The sequence below is a fragment of the Chelonia mydas genome, chromosome 1 (assembly GCF_015237465.2).
Source record: "Chelonia mydas isolate rCheMyd1 chromosome 1, rCheMyd1.pri.v2, whole genome shotgun sequence".
In the NCBI taxonomy this organism is placed as follows: Eukaryota; Metazoa; Chordata; order Testudines; family Cheloniidae; genus Chelonia; species Chelonia mydas.
The window spans coordinates 89,167,168-89,189,611 of NC_057849.1; positions in this window are offsets into that span (position 1 = coordinate 89,167,168).

Sequence of the window (22,444 nt, forward strand, 5' to 3'; positions counted from 1 at the left end):
TTTACAGTGTCTTCTTTAAAAATCACTGGCATTCCGCCCCCATAGGAAAATATGGACAATCTCAACCAACAATGGAGCCAACACCCCCTTGGCTGGCCTTCACCCCCTAACAAGGGTTTAACACAGATTGTAGCAGAATGCTGATTCAGTACCTCTATAACAACAGTGAAAGAGAGAAAGCTCCGTGGGCAGGGATATGGGGGAGTATCCAAAGGGATGACCAGTTATTGCACATTGGGTCCTAACTGAAGTTTGAATTTTGTTGTTAGGCAATGGGGCCAAGCCGCAATAGCTTGTAGCTGCACAGGCCTAGCAGGGCAGAACACTCCCCCTCGCCCTACACAAATGATCAATCCTAAATCATTGTGCAAACCATCTTCTCTCCTCCCACAGCCACAAGCCCCCAGAGATTGCCTTCTAAACAGTCCTCATTACCTATCTCCCTCTCCAGTCTAGCCCAGCCCATTCCTATTTTACTCCCTTTCAAATCACCCAATCTAATCCCCCAACCAAAACACAGAATGACTTTCTTATGAATTCCACTCTCTAAAAGCGAGTAGGGGGAAGGGCAACAAGCGGTTCCATCATCGGTCAGCTCCCTCACACGTCTCCCTGATTCCCTCACATTAGAATCAGGGAGGCAGCAACTTTTTGATGTCTAAGTAGCCAAAGTCCTTGAGAAATCAGAGGAAAATATCATGTTCAGTCAAAGATGCCGTGTATCATTTGCAGCTACTGACATGGTGATGCACATTGCAATGTGAGTCCGCTCTCCGCACTATGCATAGGAGGCCAAGAGAACTAGCAACATTGTAAGTGCTAGGACAGAAACTTATGTAATAAAAGCACTTTCTAAAGGGTGAGGCAGAAATCTTGGGAGTTATCAGCTCATTGCAAAATGAAGCAATGACTTCTCTAAAGTAAAGGTTTTTCTCATTTCAACTCTGCATACTTATGGGGAAAAATCAAGCAAGTTAATCATCTTCAGTCATCAAGACTCAGTTAATACTAGCAGCAAATAAAGATTAGTGCTGCAGCAAACTGTTCTGGGGACTCTGCTGAAGAAACCCTTCAAAGGCTAAGAACATCTGCTCACAGTTTTACTGCACTTTCCCTTACATGCTGGCTTTTCTTAAAATCCTGTGTGCTCCTTCAAAGTCTGCAGTGCAGACTGAGCCTTAAGACTCCAGTTATTCTTTGTATTATAGTAGTGCCTAGAACATCCAACCCAGACTGAGGACCCAGTCAGCTGGGCCTTGATACAGACACATAAGAGACAGTCCCTGCCTAAAGAGTTAGCAATCTAAATAGACAAGACAGACAAAGGGAGATACATGCACAGAAACATGACGTGATTTACCCACCATCAGGCCTCCAGCTAATGATTACATCAAGCACAGCAAGTAAGAGCCTTTTATAAGAATGTTAATGTTCACAATGAGATCAGTGCAACGTGATTTTGCTTTACTCTGTAGAATGTGTCTATGTCATAAGGGTAATTAGCACTGGAATAGGTTTTCAAGGGTGTGTGGAAGCTCCATCATTGGAGGCTTTTAAAAACAGGTTGGTCAAATACCTGTCAGGAATTATCTAGGTTTACTTGGTCCTGCCTCAGCACAGGGAGCTGGACTTGATGACCTGTCAAGGTGCCTTCCAGCCCTATATTCCTATGATTTTATGTATATGGGGATGCGGGGGCAGAAGGGGGGGCAAGGGGATAGGGGCTTGTGAGACTGACCATGGTTGGATTTGGTGTGAAAGATTCATAACTGAGAAAAGGGAGACAATGCGAGCATTAGAACACTAAACTAAATTTAAAATATACCATGCAGGGAGATCCAGCTATGTATGTTCTTATTGCTTAGACATCTGTGCACATTAGCAGGCCAATCAATCTCATTGGGAATATTCCTTTGTCTCCACCCCATAAATATGGGTGTAGGAGATCTGAATGAAGGATGGCTTTGGAAGTTTGCACTTCCCCTTTCCACAGTCAGTGTTCAGCTACAAGACCCACTTTTGGTTTATACTTACACAATGCTATTGGGTTAAGTTGCTGTGCAAAGAAAAGCTGATCATGACCATTTAAGTTAGAGAGACACAGTGAGTGAAATAATATCTTTTATTGGACCAACTTCTGCTCGTGAGAGAGACCAACTGACCTGAAGAAGAGCTCTGTGTAAGCTCAAAAGTCTCTCTCTCTCTCCAAACAGAAGTTGGTCCAATAAAAGATATTACCTCATGTAACTTGTCTCTCTAATATCCAGGGACAAACACAGCAACACCACAACTGCATACCTTTAAGTTAGTGGCAGATTTGTTATTAACTTTAAGAGGAACAGGACTGGGTTCAGAATGGGATCCTGAGTATTCATCAACCTGAACTCTGAGAGAATTGCATCCTAACTATAGGAATCTCAACAATAGGAGAATCAGTGTTATTATCTATTTCAGAGTAGCAGCCGTGTTAGTCTGTATCCACTAAAAGAAAAGGAGTACTTGTGGCATCTTAGAGACTAACAAATTTATTTGAGCATAAGCTTTCGTGAGCTACAGCTCACTTCATCGGATGCATGCAGTGGAAAATAGAGTGGGGAGATTTTATATACACAGAGAACATGAAACAATGGGTGATACCATACACACTGTAACAAGAGTGATCAGGTAAGGTGAGCTATTACCAGCAGGAGAGCGGGTTGGGGGGGTGGAAGAGGTAAAAACCTTTTGTAGTGATAATCAAGGTGGGCCATTTCCAGCAGTTGACAAGAACGTGTGAGGAACAGTGGGGGCGGGGGGGAATAAACATGGGGAAATAGTTTTACTTTCTGTAATGACACATCCACTCCCAGTCCTTATTCAAGCCTAAGTTAATTGTATCCAGTTTCCAAATTAATTCCAACGCAGCAGTCTCTCTTTGGAGTCTGTTTTTGAAGTTTTTTTGTTGAAGAATTGCCACTTTTAGGTCTGTAATTGAGTGACCAAAGAGATTGAAGTGTTCTCCAACTGCTTTTTGAATGTTATAATTCTTGACATCTGATTTGTGTCCATTTATTCTTTTACGTAGAGACTGTCCAGTTTGGCCAATGTATATGGCAGAGGGGCATTGCTGGCACATGATGGCATATATCACATTGGTAGATGTGCAGGTGAAAGAGCCTCTGATAGTGTGGCTGATATGATTAGGCCCTATGATGGTGTCCCCTGAATAGATATATGGACACATAACGGGCTTTGTTACAAGGATAGGTTCCTGGGTTAGTGTTTTTGTTGTGTGGTGTGTAGTTGCTGGTGAGTATTTGCTTCAGGTTGGGGGGCTGTCTGTAAGCAAGGACTGGCCTGTCTCCCAAGATCTGTGAGAGTGATGGGTTCAGAGGTGTGTTGGAAATATTCCTTGAGTCGGAGACGTCGAAAATAGGATTCAAGGTCACCACAGAACTGTATCATCCATTACAATCTACATACCACACAGACTATGCTGACAGCTTGTGCCACACACTCTCAAAGAAACTGCGGAATCACCTGATCAACATCCTCTACAGCAAACAGGGAAAGATTAAGAATGAGCTCTCAAAACTGGATACTCTCATAAAAAACCAACCTTCCGCACAAACTTCCTCATGGCTGGACTTTACAAAAACTAGACAAGCCATTTACAACACACACTTTGCTTCTCTACAAAAGAAAAAGGACACTAAACTATCTAAAATACTACTTGCCACAAGGGGCCACAACAGTGGGTCCCTTAACCCACCCAGCAATATTGTTAATCTATCCAACTATACTCTTAGCCCAGCAGAAGAATTTGTCCTATCTCGGGGCCTTTCCTTCTCCCCCTCCACCCCCACTAACATGATACTGTTCTGTGGTGACCTAGAATCCTATTTTCGACATCTCCAACACAAGGAATATTTCCAACACACCTCTGAACAACATACTAACCCTCAGCGACCTTCCTACCAACACTACAAAAAGAAGGATTCTGGGTGGACTCCTCCTGAAGGTCGAAACAACAGATTGGAGTTCTACATAGAGTGCTTCTGCCGATGTGCACGTGCTGAAATTGTGGAAAAGCAGCATCACTTGCCTCATAACCTCAGCCGTGCAGAACACAATGCCATCCACAGCCTCAGAAACAACTCTGACATCATAATCAAAAAGGCTGACAAAGGAGGTGCTGTCGTCACAATGAATAGGTCAATATATGAACAAGAGGCTGCTAGGCAGCTCTCCAACACCACTTTCTACAAGCCATTACCCTCTGATCCCACTGAGGGTTACCAAAAGAAACTACACCATCTGCTCAAGAAAATCCCTGAAAAAGCACAAGAACAAATCCGCACAGACACACCCTTAGAACCCCAACCAGGGGTATTCTATCTGCTACCCAAGATTCATAAACCTGGAAATCCTGGATGCCCCATCATCTCAAGCATTGGCATCCTGACAGCAGGATTGTCTGGCCATGTAGACTCCCTCCTCAAGCCCTACGCTACTAGCACACCCAGCTATCTTCGAGACACCACTGACTTCCTGAGGAAACTACAGTCCATCTGTGATCTTCCCGAAAACACCATCCTAGCCACTACGGATGTAGAAGCCCTCTACACCAACATTCCACACAAAGATGGACTACAAGCCATCAGGAACAGTATCCCCGATAATGTCACAGCAAACCTGGTGGCTGAACGTTGTGACTTTGTCCTCACCCATAACTATTTCACATTTGGGGACAATGTATACCTTCAAATCAGCAGCACTGCTATGGGTACCCGCATGGCCCCACAGTATGCCAACATTTTTATGGCTGACTTAGAACAATGCTTCCTCAGCTCTCGTCCCCTAATGTCCCTACTCCTCTTGCGCTACATTGATGACATCTTCTTCATCTGGACCCATGGAAAAGAAGCCCTTGAGGAATTCCACCATGATTTCAACAATTTCCATCCCACCATCAAACTCAGCCTGGACAAATCCACACAAGAGATCCACTTCCTGGACACTACGGTGCTAATAAGCGATGGTCACATAAACACCACCCTATATCGGAAACCTACTGACTGATATGCTTACCTACATGCCTCCAGCTTTCATCCAGACCACACCATACAATCCATTGTCTATAGCCAAACTCTATGATACAACTGCATTTGCTCCAACCCCTCAGACAGAAACAAACACCTACAAGATCTCTATCAAGCATTCTTACAACTACAATACCCACCTGCTGAAGTGAAGAAACAGATTGACAGAGCCAGAAGAGTACCCAGAAGTTACCTATTACAGGACAGGTCCAGCAAAGAAATTAACAGAACGCCACTAGCCATCACCTTCAGTCCCCAACTAAAACCTCTCCAACGCATCATCAAGGATCTACAACCTATCCTGAAGGATGACCCGTCACTTGGGAGACAGGCCAGTCCTTGCTTACAGACAGCCCCCCAACCTGAAGGAAATACTCACCAGCAACCACACACCACGCAACAGAACCACTAACCCAGGAACCTATCCTTGCAACAAAGCCCGTTGCCAACTGTGTCCACATATCTATTCAGGGGACACCATCATAGGGCCTAATCACATCAGCCACACTGTCAGAGGCTCTTTCACCTGCACATCTACCAATGTGATATATGCCATCATGTGCCAGCAATGCCCCTCTGCCATGTACATTGGCCAAACTGGACAGTCTCTATGTAAAAGAATAAATGGACACAAATCAAACTTCCAGAATTATAACATTCAAAAAGCAGTTGGAGAATACTTCAATCTCTTTGGTCACTCAATTACAGACCTAAAAGTGGCAATTCTTCAACAAAAAAACTTCAAAAACAGACTTCAATGAGAAACTGCTGCATTGGAATTAATTTGGAAACTGGATACAATTAACTTAGGCTTGAATAAAGACTGGGAGTGGATGTGTCATTACACAAAGTAAAACTATTTCCCCATGTTTATTTCCCCCCCTACTGTTCCTCACACATTCTTGTCAACTGCTGGAAATGGCCCACCTTGATTATCACTACAAAAGGTTTTTCCCCCTTCTCCCTCCCCCCTGCCCCCCGCTCTCCTGCTGGTAATAGCTCACCTTACTTGATCACTCTTGTTACAGTGTGTATGGTAACACCCACTGTTTCATGTTCTCTATGTATATAAAATCTCCCCACTGTATTTTCCACTGCATGCATCTGATGAAGTGAGCTGTAGCTCATGAAAGCTTATGACCAAATGAATTTGTTAGTCTCTAAGGTGCCACAAGTACTCCTTTCCTTTTTGTGACTATCTGTGTGGTTAAATAAATCTTTTTCAAATTATTTGGATAATTTGGAATTCTTCCACACGGATTTAGCCCCGTGTCATTAAAAACTTGCCAAGTAACAAGGAGATGTCATTTACAAAAGTGGATGGGATTCTTGCAGAGTGCATATGTTTAAAGTCTTTAATGCAGCTTTAACTTGCAGCTGCTGCTTACACAATCATTCTACTGTGGGTTTGTAGCACTGTGATGTAGGCAAGAGTCTGATTATAGCTTGGCACAACTTCTAGTGGCTTAACCATGGCTCACCTGACAGATAAATTGCCAGTAAACCACAATGTTTCAGTCTTATCTACAACAGTCTATCCTCAGAAATTCCAACCAGGTGATGGGGGACTACTAACTGGCCACCAGTTAGCAGAAACAACTGGCAAGAGGATGAGATTAATTCACAAGTTTAATCCACAAAAAGGGAGTAGAATGGATACAGATAAAAGCCTATTTTTGCTGAAAATATGCCACTGTACAAATCTGAATATACTGGTCATAGGACACAGCCCGCTGAGATAGGTAGGACTTGCAAGGCTCTACCTGCTCAATAACCCCCTTTCTTCGCCCATGTAGTGTACCTCACATTCAGCATTTCTATTCCCTGGACCCCAAATGGTAGGTCAGAAAAGAACCTAATGCCAGAGAGTCTAACCAGGTGTCTCCTCTTCTTCCCTGTTACAAGCAAGTCATCTAATACATCATCTTCCTTCAGGATGTCCTATCAGAAGTAACAGATGAGAACTCTGTGAATCCAGTTCTTAGTTGCTGGCCCCAATTCCTCCACTGAATGGTTCCCTCTTCTACATCAACACTAAAGGACAGGTGTATAACCACAAAATGGGGTTGGCTACTAACAAAACATGTATAATAGATAGAAATTAATATTTAAATATTACTTATGTGAACCCCAGGATCTGATTTTCCAAGCATGCTGATCTCCTATTGACTTCAGCAGGTTTTTCTGGTGCTCAGTGTCTCTGGCCCCAGCTTATTATTTTACCATCTAGGAGTCTCTCAGTTTTTAATAGTGTAGTACGCACACAAAGATCACAAACAAGCAAGTTTTCCTATAAATAATACCGAGTTTCACTAGAAACAAGAAATGTTTTTATTCTTCTTTTTATAAAGCTTTGTTCTAACTCTTCAAATTCTTTGCTTTTGGTCTGCATCACAGGGCTAAAATTGGGGAAGATAAATATTCCCTCCTCCTTGCCTGCTTTTATACAGAACATCTTTCTTGTATCTAGCAACCACCATAACTTGTTCAGTCTCTTGCACTGGCTTATAAGCTTCAATAGGTCCTCAGATCCTCATGAGAAAATAAGAGAACAAAGTTTTATCTCTCAGAAGTGTGCAGGGGGGTGAGAGGCAGGCATAGAGGGAGATCCAGATCTTGGTACCAAAGAAGTTGTACAGGCACACATGAAGAAAACTTATTTGCTGAGTGGAACAATTCAATGTTTTCATTTCCCCCCCAAAAGGATCCTTGGTAAATTAATATAATTACAACAGCTGACTTGAGATGGTTGAATTACTCACTGCAAATAATATCTATTGCAGATTTAGTCCCCTTTTCTGTCTGACTCATTCATAATCATAAAAATCAAGAATGATTATGTTAATGGGTCAGAAGGTGAGAGACTCTGGCTTGTCAAGAGAGAGGGACTCACAAGAAATCTCCCTCCCCTTTTTTGGCCATAGAAGGGGCTTCCATAATAGCGATCCTTGCACACTGGAGAGCTCAGAGATTGCTCATTCCTGCTCCTCATCAAATGCTAACAAGCAGCAGAAAGAGAAGTGAATGTGGTGCCTTAGTATCCCCACTCTCTGCTAGCACATTGTTGGGGTGTAGGGAGAGAATTTTGTCCCAACCATTAAGATGAAGCAGACTGGTAACCACCCAACTGTACAGAGCAGCTCCTCCACCTGAGGCACAGCTTCTTTGATGGCCCTCACTGGGGTGGTGCATCTCCACATACCCACTACAGAATCCAAGCCACAATCTACCCCTATTTTAAAGTCTTTGTCTAATAGTTATGCCAACAATTTGAAGTCTAGGGGTTGTTATTTGTGATGTGTGCTTCGTTGCCTAAGTCCCATGGTATGGTTTCTGCTGCATGATTGGAGCTTTTTCACCAAAAACAGATTCAGAATTAATGAATTTTCACACAATTATAACCCACTAGTAAGTGTGTATTACAGGTGTCCTGCTACATCTTATACATAAAGGATGTGTATTATTACAGCAAACACCTAGAAAGGTGTGATTCTTTAGCTCCCGCTGTAGCAGCTCATGATCTTTATTTCTAGTGGTCTCAATTCCTGTGGGGTTGGCCATCACATGATCATTCAAGATTCATAAAACTTCACGGATCTCCACCATTTCTGTAAGCATTCATCAGCTGCCTGAAAGATCATGACCACCCAAACACTCAACTGAGTTAGTTTCTTGTAAATGGGAAAGATTCTGATCTCGGATGCACTGGTATAGAACTCGATTAATTTATTGACATTTCAGTGCCCATGTCTGATCCTAAAATTACATCCTCCACGTGATTACATAATAGATACTGTAGAGATGACTACTGGTGAATGTATCTGTTATATGGATCTTTTTCATTAGGAGGAGAAGGTTCTTTGCTTTTGAACATAAAATTTCACTGAAGAAACTGCCTGAGATTTTCAAAAGGGCCTAATGGATTTAGATGCTCAATTCCCAGTGGAATTCAATGGGAGTTAGGCATCTTAATCCCCCTGAATCTTCTTGAAAATTCAGTCCAATGTCTCCTAAGTATTTTCTTCTTTATTAGCTATTTGTCTCCATGTATTTCAGTTCAAGAACTAGACCAGTAGCGATGAAATAACAGGACTTGCCCTAATGTTCCATAAAGTTAGGACAGTTATGGAATAACCTGTCTGGAGGAATTGAAGGAGAAGTTTGCACTAATTGGCTGTGGCTAGAACTTCTATGCCATGAAGCTAATGGGTTATATATGCACATCTGTAATTCACCTGGGTGTACAGGATTGAGGATTATTATTTTACATCAAGATTTTAATTTATAACAATATGGAAATTACAAGTCTAAAACTATTTGATAAATTATCTGGATTCTTAAATTCAGGCACAGAGTAAAAGGTGAATTAAGCAGATATCCCAGGCGGGTGTGGGTGGCTATTTTTAGCACACTAGCTCACGCAAAGCTCGTGTGGGTATAGTTACTCAAGCTGGGAATCACCCCTCACCTAGATCCAGTGTAGACACAGCCTGAACAAGTTGAATGCTGCATATCCCAGAGATTTATAATTCTGCCATATAAATTCACTTTTGGCTAACGAGTGGCCTAAAAGGTCTACTATGCATGGGAGTACATTTATTTTAACAACTTCAGCATAAAATCATTTTGTTCATTTTTAACTCAGCAGGGTACAGAAAGCAAGTGTTTTATAGATCAGACACCTTTATGTGCTTCTAATTCTTAGCCCTTTGGTTAAAAGTGAAATTTTGCAGGTTATTAATCCATAATGTCAACTACCTCTGGCTATGTTAGAATATGAAGATGAAAAAAATGTAAGCTTAAATAACTCTGAAAATGGACATGAAGACCTGGGTGCACAAAAGGATTTAGGTGTGGCAATGTTGAATGTTATAGTGCCTAATTTATAGACACCTAGAAAAATCACTGCAATTCACAAAATCTGAGGTAGGCTCCTTTACAGTTAATGGGGAGACAAAGGCACTATAGACTGATTCAGAAAAGCCAGCACGCTAGGCAGGGAGTTGCCTAAGCTAGGGAAGGGGTGTTGCTGACTGGAGAGGTGGGGGCTAAGTCCCTCCCCTCTCAGGGAGATAGGTGCCTACGTCCAGGCTGTAAAGAGGCACCTATCTCTCCTAGTGATTCTCAGCTATGAACTCTATCCTAGAGTTAGGTGCTTATGCCATTTCATTAAGAAGCCAGGGAAAGGGGCAATCACCTCACTCATACCTTTTAGCCATGTGGTTAGGGTACTCATCTGGTCCCCCTCCACCTGAAGGGAGAAGAGATTTGAACTGGGAACAGTCATTGGAGCATGGATACTAGATCCTAGGGTGCTGATTTAACCCTCCCTGCTATAGCCACTCTCATGCTTGTGTTCTCTCTCTCTCTCTCTCTCTCTCTCTCTCTCTCTCTCTCATCAAAATAACTCAAGTATTTATCCAAAATGCCATAGGGTCAACAGGAGAGAATGAGGGTACTCTTTTTCTGCCCTCCTCCTCACAAATATCCATAGATCAGCCACTAGGGCCCTCAACTGGTAGATGACAGATGCCTGTTCAAATCCCGCATCCCACTCAAGCAGGGGGAGGACTTGAACTGGGGAACTCCTACAGCCAGGTCAGTACATTAAACTACTGGGCCAAAAGTTCTGAGGGAGGGCCCCTCCTCCTCCCTTTTCCCCAGCCCAGCCTGTTGTGTGAACTCACCCAAGGGACCCCATAGGCACCCTCTCAGCACTTGACTTAGGCAGCTGAATGCCCACCTTCCCCCAGTGTATGAATTGTGCTGGGGTGTAGGTAGGATACGGGTGTCCATCACCCTAAAGGGCAGCAGCAGTAGGGGCCAAGTGAATTTAAGTATGTACTGGGTTTAGCGGGATCTTTGTGCATCACAGTGATCCTGAAACTGGGATTTTGCTGCCTAACTTCTTTTATGCATACAGACCACAGTACCTACCTTTGAAATTATTACATAAGAATATGTTGTATGCACATATATATTAAGTAATCTGTATTTACCATACATAATTATGGTAAATGGTTAATTTCTAACAAAAACATGCATTCTTAATTTGGCTACATTCATATTTATGCAAATCAAATTCATGGATTTTACAGTCAGAACAGATAACTATGACCATCAAGTCTGACCTCCCGCATAACTCTGGACATAGAACTTCACACAAGGTTTCTTGCAACAAATCTAATGAAATGTGACTGAGCTAGAGCACAGCTTTCCAAAAGCCATCCGATCTGTGTTGAAACATTCTACATGAAGGAGAATCTGCCACATCACCTGGTAAATTGTTAAGGATTAATTGGTTATGGCACTGTTAAAAATTGTGCCTTACATCCAGGGTTTTTTTTTTTTTTATTTCTTTAACTTCCAGCCTTTGATCTAGTTACACCTTTGTCTGCTAGATTAGAAACCTTACTATGAGAAGTCTTCTCCCTGTGTAGTTACATATATGCTACGATGAAATCTTCTCTTAACCTTTTCTTAACCACTCAATCTTCCTATGTGTCTGCTAACATTAAATTTCACATGAGGGGCTTGATTCACCACTGTATTACTCCACTTTTATACCAATGTAACTATTGTAGATAATGGACTTATCAAACTGGAGTAATACAGCAATGAATCAGACAGAACCAAGATAGATTGCTCCCTTTCATCAGGTGTCAGAGTAGCAGCCTTGTTAGTCTGTATTCGCAAAAAGAAAAGGAGGACTTGTGGCACCTTAGAGACTAACAAATTTATTTGAGCATAAGCTTTCGTGAGCTACAGCTCACTTCATGAGATGTTAGTCTCCAAGGTGCCACAAGTACTCATTTTCTTTTCATGAGGTGTGCATCCAGTTTCCCAGTCATATTCTTGCTGACACCATTTAACTCTTTCATACCGGTATTTCTTCCCTTTACAAGGCTACTGTGTTCTCTAGAAGAAGCTGTTCATTTTTGCTTGGAAAGAAGAGGGTTACACCTTCTATCTGAAGTTCCACTATTTCCCTCTGTGAATGTGATTCTCACTTATTAATGTTACAAAGTTGATTTTTTAAAATTTCAGTTTTATGATTAATATCTGCCAAGTTTTCTAAGTTATTCTTTCTGCATATACCCACCCATACATTTGAAGGAACCCTTCACAGTACCCCACTGTCCATCTTTATACTCCTCTTCTAGAAGACAGCATATTATGTGTTGAAATTGTACTGATGTATTTCTTGGGAAGGTGGGGAGTGAGTAGTTTCTGGAGTCCCCAAATGATATTGGGCTCCAATTTTGTTATATAATGTGCAGGCACCACAGTAAGGCATTCTATATCCCTGAAGAGCTTAATATCTAAGTCCCCAAGGAGTTTCGCAAGAGTCATATGGCCCCATGCAGAGTTCTGTTGAACCAGTGGGGGGCCATGTGTGTAAAGGGATTTACCCAAGCAAACCCGGAGACTATATAGAAAAAGGCAGACAGAGTAAGAGAAAGGAAGTATTTTATTCACATTTCACAGGTGGAGCACAATCCTCCATTCCTAATATTCTAAGATAATATATCTGGTCATAGAGTCAGAATCTCATGACAAAAGTATGAATGAGGGGAAAAGAGTGTTCCAACTCTTGGCTGCAATTGGCTCAGAAATTCATAATTTACTATTCAAAATCTCCGTATTTCATTATTGTGGACCAAACCCAGAGACCTAGTGAGCACCAGCAACTCCAATTCTTTTCAGGATTTGACCCATCATCATCTTCATCAGGCATTTATTAGAGTTAAACATATTACTAATTATTGAAATGTGATTTCTATTTTAATTAATGTACAATAAAATCCTGCCTAAATTACTTATTTGAAAGTTTTACACCAGCTTTTATAATGCAAAAATGATCATTATTCATGTTTGTTTAAGATCATGTTGTGATTGTTTATTTTGGAAGAGATAAAGGGATGTAATTCACTTATACTGACATTTATTTAATAAACAAGATTACTTGAAGAATCAAGTCTAAGCACCAGTACAGATGAATAGTTTTAACCAGGTTTTGGTATGGGGAGGAAGTATACAGTATAGTTTTGAGAATTCTCCTTGAGATTTTGTCCAAGAGGAAATTTTCATCTTTGGTGATATTGTGCTCCTTCAAAACTTTTTTATCTGGGTGGTCTATCTTTTAAAATAATCCACACAAAGAACAAAAAAGGAACCATTTATGAACTGGAATTTAAACAATTCTTGATTTTTCTCATGATACTCCAATCCCCTTAAACATAGCATTGCCTTCTGTAGTTGAAAACCTATCCAGATTCCCCTGCATCTGAAGCAGATTGAACTTCAGATGCAGAGGCACAAGGCTGGCTTAGCAGTCATCACAAGGGGGTAGAACTGGCCCAAAGGCAACAAGGCAATTTTAGTCACAGAGAGTCCTGACAATGCTAATGGTGTATTAACTATTAGATTCCTGGTTCAGCTCAGATGAGGACTTACAAATTTAAATGCCTGGATGATGGACAGTACAAATAGCATGATGCACTATCCATTGCAAGAAGCAGATTGTGAAGTAGCCTGGCCCAAGGCCAGTGAAGGCTGAATAATTTGCACAGGTGGCACAGTGTCTCTTGAGGCACACACCAGCTGTCTATCTAAAAGCAGCCCTGCTGGCTGATCCATCAAGTAGAATAGCTGTTGATTCACCTGCCTTTTTTTGGCTATAGGTAAAGTTACATGGTGGCAGACAGCAGCAATTGGGAACAGAGGCAAAATAATCCAGTTGATTTAAATCCTATTAATGGGTGTGTATGGGGGAGGGGGGAGAACACCTCCAACACCACTCACCTAAATTGAAATCTGTTGGTAATGCTGATTATTGTTTAAATTAGGAATGTCTGAAGCTTAAGTACCATTCAGTTACGGTGGAAAAGTTCTGTATTTAATTAAATAGGGAATCCAGTATTTTATCACAGTGTTTTTGTACCTTAAAGTCAACAGAAGCATGCATGTTTCCAATTAGCAACTATTTACAAAAATACATTAGTATAAAGTTATTCATACAACTGAAACTGATCAGGCCCTTAGACTAACTTGTGCATTAGGAGGGCTTTAAAATGTCAGCATTATGTCCTTGTTTCCCCCCCCCCCCCCTCTGTTTTTCTTTTATTCTTATAATACTGTACAGTCACCTCCTAAGCACCCGCTCCTGGCTTGAAGTCACTCTGCAGCACCCTGCCTTTCTTCCCCCTGTTTTCAGGGGCCTTTAAGGGCTTAGAGTTCAAAGGTAGTTCAAACAATCCCTACAAGGGGTCCCATTTGTTTAATCTTCTGATACATATTGGCCCTGTAGGCCACCCAAGAAGTTTAAAGTTTCTCCACTTATTAACCCAAAATAACAAAACACAAACTCTTCATTACAGCTGATCTTTACAGTCTCTTTCTTGTTTGGACAGAGTTTCTCCCACACCTCCCTGCTTGGAGACCTTTTTCCCCTGCTGACTGAGGGTAATGCAGGAGCATTCTCACTCCTTGCAGTGGCTACATTCACCTAAGCTTCCTCCTTTTACTGTAGCTTCCTGCTCTTTTTATTCTGGGATCACCTGGCGCAAGTGTGGTTCATCCTGTAATCATGGCTGCCTTACCACTAGCTCTGTGGGCCATGGGGCAAGCCACCCTGTTAAAATTCCTTTCTCAGTTTAGCTGCAAGCGTTTAAGTCTACCTTAAGTCTCCTCTTCCTTGGAGTTCAAAGAGCCACACATGTTCTGTCAACACAGCCAGTTATCCAGGGAGACAAAAATGCAATTTAACACTGTAAGCTTCTCCATGGTTATCCTGGGGAGGTAGACAAATGAAAATAGTTTTAGGTAGACAGAGAGAGCAGGATTCTGCCAGTGCCAGGGAGAGCAGGATTCTGTGTTAATGTTTTGATTCTGTGATTCCAAGTTCTCCCTCCACAGACCAAGGAAATCCACTTCCCCTGTAGTCCAGGCAGGAGTGCGTTTGCTGCCAGGAGCAGGCATGCGAAGCTGGGCAGTAGTTATGAGAACTCTCCAAGCTGAGGAATTACAAAAATTCCTGAGGCTTTGAAAGGGAAGGGGTGCATGTCTGTGTAGTTGGATTCAGGGCAGCAGAGTTCAAAACACTGAGCAGAACAGGCATTGTGGGGTACCTCCTGGAGGCCAGTTATGGCAATGTAACAAACACAATGTCTACACCAGGGATTGGCAACCTTTGGCACATGGCCCACCAGGGAAATCCGCTGGCGGGTCAGGCCGGTTTGTTTATCTGCAGCATCCGCAGGTTCGGCCAATCACAGCTCCCAGTGGCTGCGGTTCACCGTTCCAAGCCAATGGGGACTGTGGGAAGCGGCGGCCAGCATATCCCTCAGCCCACACAGCCTCCATTGGCCTGGAACAGCAAACCACGGCCAGTGAGAGCTGTGATCGGCCGAACCTGTGGACATGGCAGGTAGACAAACCGTCCAGGCCCACCAGCGGATTTCCCTGATGGGCTGAGTGCCAAAGGTTGCTGATTCCTGGTCTACACTGATCCTTTGTAGCTCCAAGTTTGCAGCAAAAAGCTCTATGCCTCTTGTCGAGATGGTTTTATTTTGTTAGCAAAGCTGGAGAGTTTTGTTGGTGGGAGGAGCATTGTAGTGATGCCTTTTGCTGGCAAAACAGTGTAGTATAGACAAGGACTTACTTACACAGCATGTCTAGGAGCAGACAGGAGCACGGGAGGTGCACTATCCTTATGTAGAGTGCAGAATGTCCCCTCACTTCTGTGCATAGCCAGCTATGCTGACTGGGGGAGGAAGGGGACTCTTCCCATCCCATCAGAAGAGTCTGGGAGGTAGAGCCAGGGGAGTACAAGGACTGTCACTGTAATCAGACCATAGTCCAGTGTGAAGGAGGCTCCTTGCAACATTCTCTCCACCTTGTGTACCCACACTGGGGTAATATAAATGCTTCCACGTTAAAATACAAGGAGTAGTATGGTAAAGAAGTAGATTTTTTACTTTGCAGCATAAAGCTTTAAAGTAAAAGTTTTATTATTGTGAAAGTTTATGAAATTTTATTAATAGGTGGACAAACGACTTGTAGTGAAGTAAAATATAAGATCAGGTTTGTGACTCTTAGAAAAGCAAAAAAAAAGCAGTTGAAGAAAAGGCTTTGCAGTCACTTTGGAATATCTGGACATTAGTTGGAGGAAAAAACATACTATTGTCTTGAAATTAGAGGAGATCAATGGAAAGAACTCAGAAGCAATAAAACACTCCATAACAGCAACAACAACAAAACAATGAAGCTCTTAAATCAGTGCCCACTCTTGCAATTTTATCACAAGACTTGTGATAACCGGTGTTTTTCTTAGAGCCCAGATCCTGGAGACATGTGATGATGTAAGAATCTTAGCTTGTTACTTTTTAAATTAAGCTTCTAGCCTAAATGATTGTGCAGAAAAGCTCAAGAATGGGACCAGAGTACACGCTGAAAGCTCAGAAACCAGAACAGAAATAAAATGAACTGCCAACTTTCTCACCTCCCAAAATCTCAAGCTTTTTTGAGAGATGGCTTATGATTTCTGAATGCTTTCGGTTGACAATATAGATAAATACTGCTACTTGGGGGAAAGTGAGCCCTTATAACAAATTAATGTAGTAATGTATAGTAATGTTCCAAAACACTGTTTTATTGTTGTACAGTGTTATGGGTAATTATGGTAAAGGTTTTTATTTTAAAAAGGGAGACCCAGAATGCTCACTCTTTTGATTTTATATCACATAATGTATAGTAATTGGGCCAAATTCATCAACTTCATTGGAATTACACTGGGGTGAATTTTGCCTTTCACCATTAGAGTATGTTTTTTTTCAAGGATGAAGAGGCAGCCAACTACTGATGAAAGTTCTTATTTTAATATTATCTATTTAATAATAACATTAATAGAGACACATCTTGTGGTCAAGTTATCCATTACATACATTAAAATAATCCAGTGATTTCTGCATGTTGGTGAAAATCTTTGCAAATCCCAAAACTTTCATCAATTTCAATACAAACATTTATTGATCCTGAAATTTATGCACAATGTTTGTTATTCGTTATACTCTTGTCTAATAATTAGTTCTGGACATCCACAGCAGAAGATGCAATACCATATGACGTAAGTGACTAATCACATGATGAACAATGAATAAAAAAATAGTCATAATGAACAGTTTGTGAAGAACTTTAGATGTTAGGAAAAACTTTTTCACTAAGCACTGGAATGGGTTACCTAGGGAGGTGGTGGAATCTCCTTCCTTAGAGGTTTTCAAGGTCTGGCTTGACAAAGCCCCGGCTGGGATGATTTAGTTGAGGATTGGTCCTGCTTTGAGCAGGGGGTTGGACTAGATGACCTCCTGAGGTCCCTTCCAACCCTGATCTTCTATGATTCTTCTATGATTCTATGAACCCAAATGATTCATTTTAATTATTTTGGGGAAACTGGTAGACAACACATTTAGTCACAGACCTCAGCACTGATTTGCAAATGATTTTCTAACCCAAAAAATAAAGTCTACAATTCATCACAAATCTTATTTTAAATGAAGAGCTTGACCAGCAGCTCTTCAAGACATTTCCCTTTTTCCTCTGCCAAGTAGACACTTTTCTGGGGTTTCCTGCTGTCTTGTTGGGGAACCTGATTGGCTTCCCCTATCCTGACCTATTTCATTATCTTCTGCAGAGCACCTGTGCAAGAAAAGATGGATTCAAGTGGGCATTAACCCTTTATTGCCACTGACAGCTTCACACAGCAGAGTCTGTACATACATCTATGCTTGTTTGTTTTCACGCACTGGGATTCCCATTGCTGCAGGGGAGCGTTGCCAGGCAGGAGGTAGAGGGTGTGTGTGTGTAGGGGGGAGTGAAAGAATGCTGCTTGTTGCCATAGAAACAGTAGGGCAGCACAGTAATGTGGAGGGGAGAAGGAAGGAGAACTGGGGCGGGAAATCACTCTGAGCTTATTTTTAAAAGCCACAGGAATAGTGATTCCCCTTCCCCACCCCCCCGCCCACCAGTGCATATTTGCAGATCTTCAGGATTACTGCTCGCAAACTGAGCCTTTTCTTTTTACAAGAAAAAAAAAATCAGGCAGATGTCTTTCATGATTGCTGGTAGTTTCCTTTGACAACCTGGCATTTTAGATGTTCCTTTTCCTTTGTTGTTTCTCATGGACTTGATTTCATTGAAAAAAAGTGTCTTTCTATTCTTACATATTTGTGATGGGGAAGATAAACATCCCCCTGTGATCCTCCAACCCAATCAGCAAAGGGAACTCTAGAGAAGTGGATACAAAAGGATCAGCTGTCTAAGAAGGAATTTTGGAGATTCTCAGGATTCATAATGCACAGTCTAATGGCTTAGCCACAACAAGAGCCCTGTCTTGCAATTCACTGAAAGCCCATGCGCCCACTGTGCCCATGTGGACCCATCAACAGGGTCTTGCACCAGCATAGTGAGCTGCAAGACGAGGTAGCAATTTTGGATAAACATCAAGGGAAATTTCGATTTGTCACCATCTGCATTGCCAGGAGATCCTTAATGATGCACTTGAATAAAGAATCACTGCCATGTAAAAGAGAATCTATTCATGGCTTGCACATGTTCATAACTCTGGAAAATAGTCCATAAAATGAGTCATTTACCCAGGATTTTTGATGAAGTCAATGTATTCCTAATTTTCTATTGTTAATAATTAGGGTCATAATCCATATGAAAGATGAACCTCAAGCATTCAGGCTGAATTGTGGAATTAATCTACTTTTCCCATTTTTGACAGAATCCTGATCATGGAATGCACTTACACTTTAAATTCATGCTTTTTTTACATTCTCTACAAGTCGATAAAAATGTACTATAAAATAAATAAAGAATTTGACTGCTAATTTCTGAAGGATTATGCAGGAAATGCACTAGATATCTATGATCATTGTAAAATATATAACTTGATTTTTCCTGAAAGAAAAATGCAGATTACCTGAAATGGTGTAACATAGATAGAATAATTATTCAGTTATTCGTGTTTGCTAAGTTTCTTCATTCCTCATCCACTAATATCTGTTCTTTCCTGTTTTCCATGTTTACAAGACACATGTAAGGATTGTCAGCTGACATAGAGTTAAACATAAAATTCACTCTGATGCAGTGTATTTTCTATTCTTTAATACACATTACAGAATCGGCATTGAAATATCAAAGCGTCTGAATGCATTTTACATTTTCTTTGAGGTAGGGCTAGCAACAGAGTGTGGCTTGCAGTGATAAGCTAACTCTGCTGGAGCATATCAATCCACTACAGTAAAACCACTGAAAGATTTAAACATTTAAGTCAGCGAGATGAAATGCAAGCCATCTAATATTAAGCATGTTAAATAATTTCCAGGAACATTGACCCTTGTCTCTGTTGTTAAGGAAGCACTTGTTTTATCCTGCTAAAGAACATTAAATGAGACATTTTGACATGGCCCTTAACTATCACATAAGGTGATAGTTTTTGCATTGTGACTGTAAATAGGTATATATTTTAGATTCAAAGCATTGAACATGTTATCATTTAAACTTTGGGAGTACATTTTTTTAAAGAAGGAAACGTGAATAAGGCTAAAATGGGGTTAGATAGCAATAAAGTAAAAGGCACGACCCTCAGATAGGGAATTGATTTGGTATTATATTTTTCACAGTTCTCAATTACAAAGTGCGTACAGATTGCTCAAGAGACATGCCCATGTAACCAGCCAGATCTCCACAGACCATTAGCAAGTATGTCTGAAAACATTTAGCAAAGTTTGTGGAAATAGTAATATTACAAACATTGTACTGTTAGTGCCAGGGTTTTGAACCATGTCTTCAGTGTGTGTCACATTTTAATGAAGAAATGGTCTTGGTGCACCATCTCCACTCCCATTAACAGTCACGCTGTCAGGGCTGGGCCATGGGTAGCCTAGCCTAGGGGTTAACATCAGGCACAGGCCAAGGGTTCGGGAGCCAATTACCAGGGAACAGGCCAGATTGGAACACCAGGAGATCAGAGTTGAAAGACGAGGGCAGGGATCAAGAGTCAATTAACAAGGCTCAGTCCAAGTGAGCATACCAGCAGGTCCGGATCAAAAGGAAGGAATAGGCAAATGCCAGACCAGCAGTCCAAGCAGGATAAAGTCCAGTTATATGGACAACATCATTTTTTTCCCTTTGGCTTAAATAGGGGCTGTGCCCAATCAGGAGCCTTGTAGCTCTCTCAATCACAGCATGGGGTGGGGCTCATGCCCCAGTTGGGCTTCATGGGCCCAAGTCCCAGCTGGTCTGTCTATCAGCTGCTGGGCAGAGGAATGGAGCACAGACCTGCATTTGAGACCCATGGACCCAGATGCACATGCACCAACCTCCTGTTCATTCACAGTTTCAAGCAGGAAAACCAGCATTGTGTAACCAGCCAGCTTTCCACAGACTGTGAGCAAGTACTCTGCCACAGTCTGAGAATCTCTGTTCTTGAGCATGAGTGTTACTGTACATCCTAGAAATGTCTGTCTTCTGTGAAATTAGGCTTTACCCAAGCATTCAAAATGCACTTCAGTACCAAATTAGAGTCCAGATTAATCATTACTGGTGTCTGCAGATAGATACATTTCTTTTGTTGCCACCACTCATGTATTTATAATTCACAAAAGTCCACATTTATGTAAAACACCTTGGTAGTGTCTTTGGCACTATTATTTCACTGATTATTCCTCTCATGACACCCATCACATAATAATTACTGTGATTTTTTTTTGTAGGTGAGTTTTTATCCTTTTGCCGTTTCTTGATCTTCATCATAAGATACCAGCTCTACTGAGGCTTTAGACTAGTGGTTCTCAAACTTTTGTACCGGTGATCCCTTTCACATAGAAAGCCTCTGAGTGTGACCCCTCTTATAAATTAAAAACACTTTTTAATTTACTTAACACCATTAAAATGCTGGAGACAAAGTGGGGTTTGGGGGTGGAGGCTGACAGCTCGCGACCCCCCCATGTAATAACCTTGCGACCCCCTGAGGGTCCTGACCCACAGTTTGAGAGCCCCCCCATTTAGACCTCTTGATATATATAGACCTGAAATATTACTTGATTGAAAGCCAGCCTTTAAAAATTAAGACTCAGAGATATTATTTATTCAACCACAAGTTGCATATTAATCTTATCTCTCTCCTATACAGACAAAGATAGATTGAGATTTATGGTTGTTGTGGCACTAGTGAAGATATAAAAAGAAGTGCGATCATTACTACTGCAGTACCATACTGAGGGTCCAGGTTGCCCACCACTGCCTTATAGGGTTCTAAAAGATGTCATTGTGGACAGCTCAGTGAAAATCTCTGCTTAGTGTGGAGCTGCATTCAAAAAAGCTAACAAGATGCAGAACGAATGGCATGAAAAAAATATGGGAATGTAATATTATCATTATATAAATCAATGGTGCAACTTCATCCAGAAAGCAGTGTGCAGTACTGGTCACCCAATCCTCAAAAATATAGTGTAGAATATATGGAAGAGAAGGTTTCAAAAAAGGCCAACAAATATGACTAGGGACATGGGAAATCTCTCATGTGAAGAGAAAATGAAAAGATGGGGATTGTTTACTTTAGAAAGGTAACAAGAACAAGGATATACTCAATTAAATTAAAAGATAATAAATGAAAAAGCTGTTAAAAAGGGGGAAACATTTCTACATAACACTATTAAATTGTGGTTAGACTGTGGATGGAACTCAGTGCCACAGGAAGTTATTGAGGCCAAGAAATTAGCAAATTCAAAAAATGATTGGATAGTTTTTTGGATATTAAGAATAGCCCGGAATTAATGCTCACATAATTTTAGAAGAGATCCTAAACATGTTTATCAAGATTTAAATCAATTTCTAACTACTAAGGATTAGGAGGAGACCTAATATGGGGGTCAGATTATCCCTTATCTGCCTATTATGAGTTATTTTGCACCTGCCTTTTAGCATTTGTTGCTGGAGACAGAACCCTGAACCAGATGAACCACAGGGTTTGTGCAGTATGGCAATTATTATGATCCTATGTAACAGGACAATAGTGCATGGGGCTATATTGAACCATTAGAAAATAGCTACAATTGCAAGAAGATCCCAAAATTATGGGATGTTTGTTTGTTTGTTTGTTTTGCTGTCATATTCTGTTGCTCATAGCTGTCCTTTGCTCATAGCTGTCCTTATACTTATGTAGCATAATATAATGATCTATACTACAGGGAAAAGGAACATGTCAGTTAAGTAACCAACCTAATTATCAGGTATTTTAGGCATACCCTCTATTTTATTCACTTTTATCTTTAATAGGTTTAAAAATGAGAACTGCA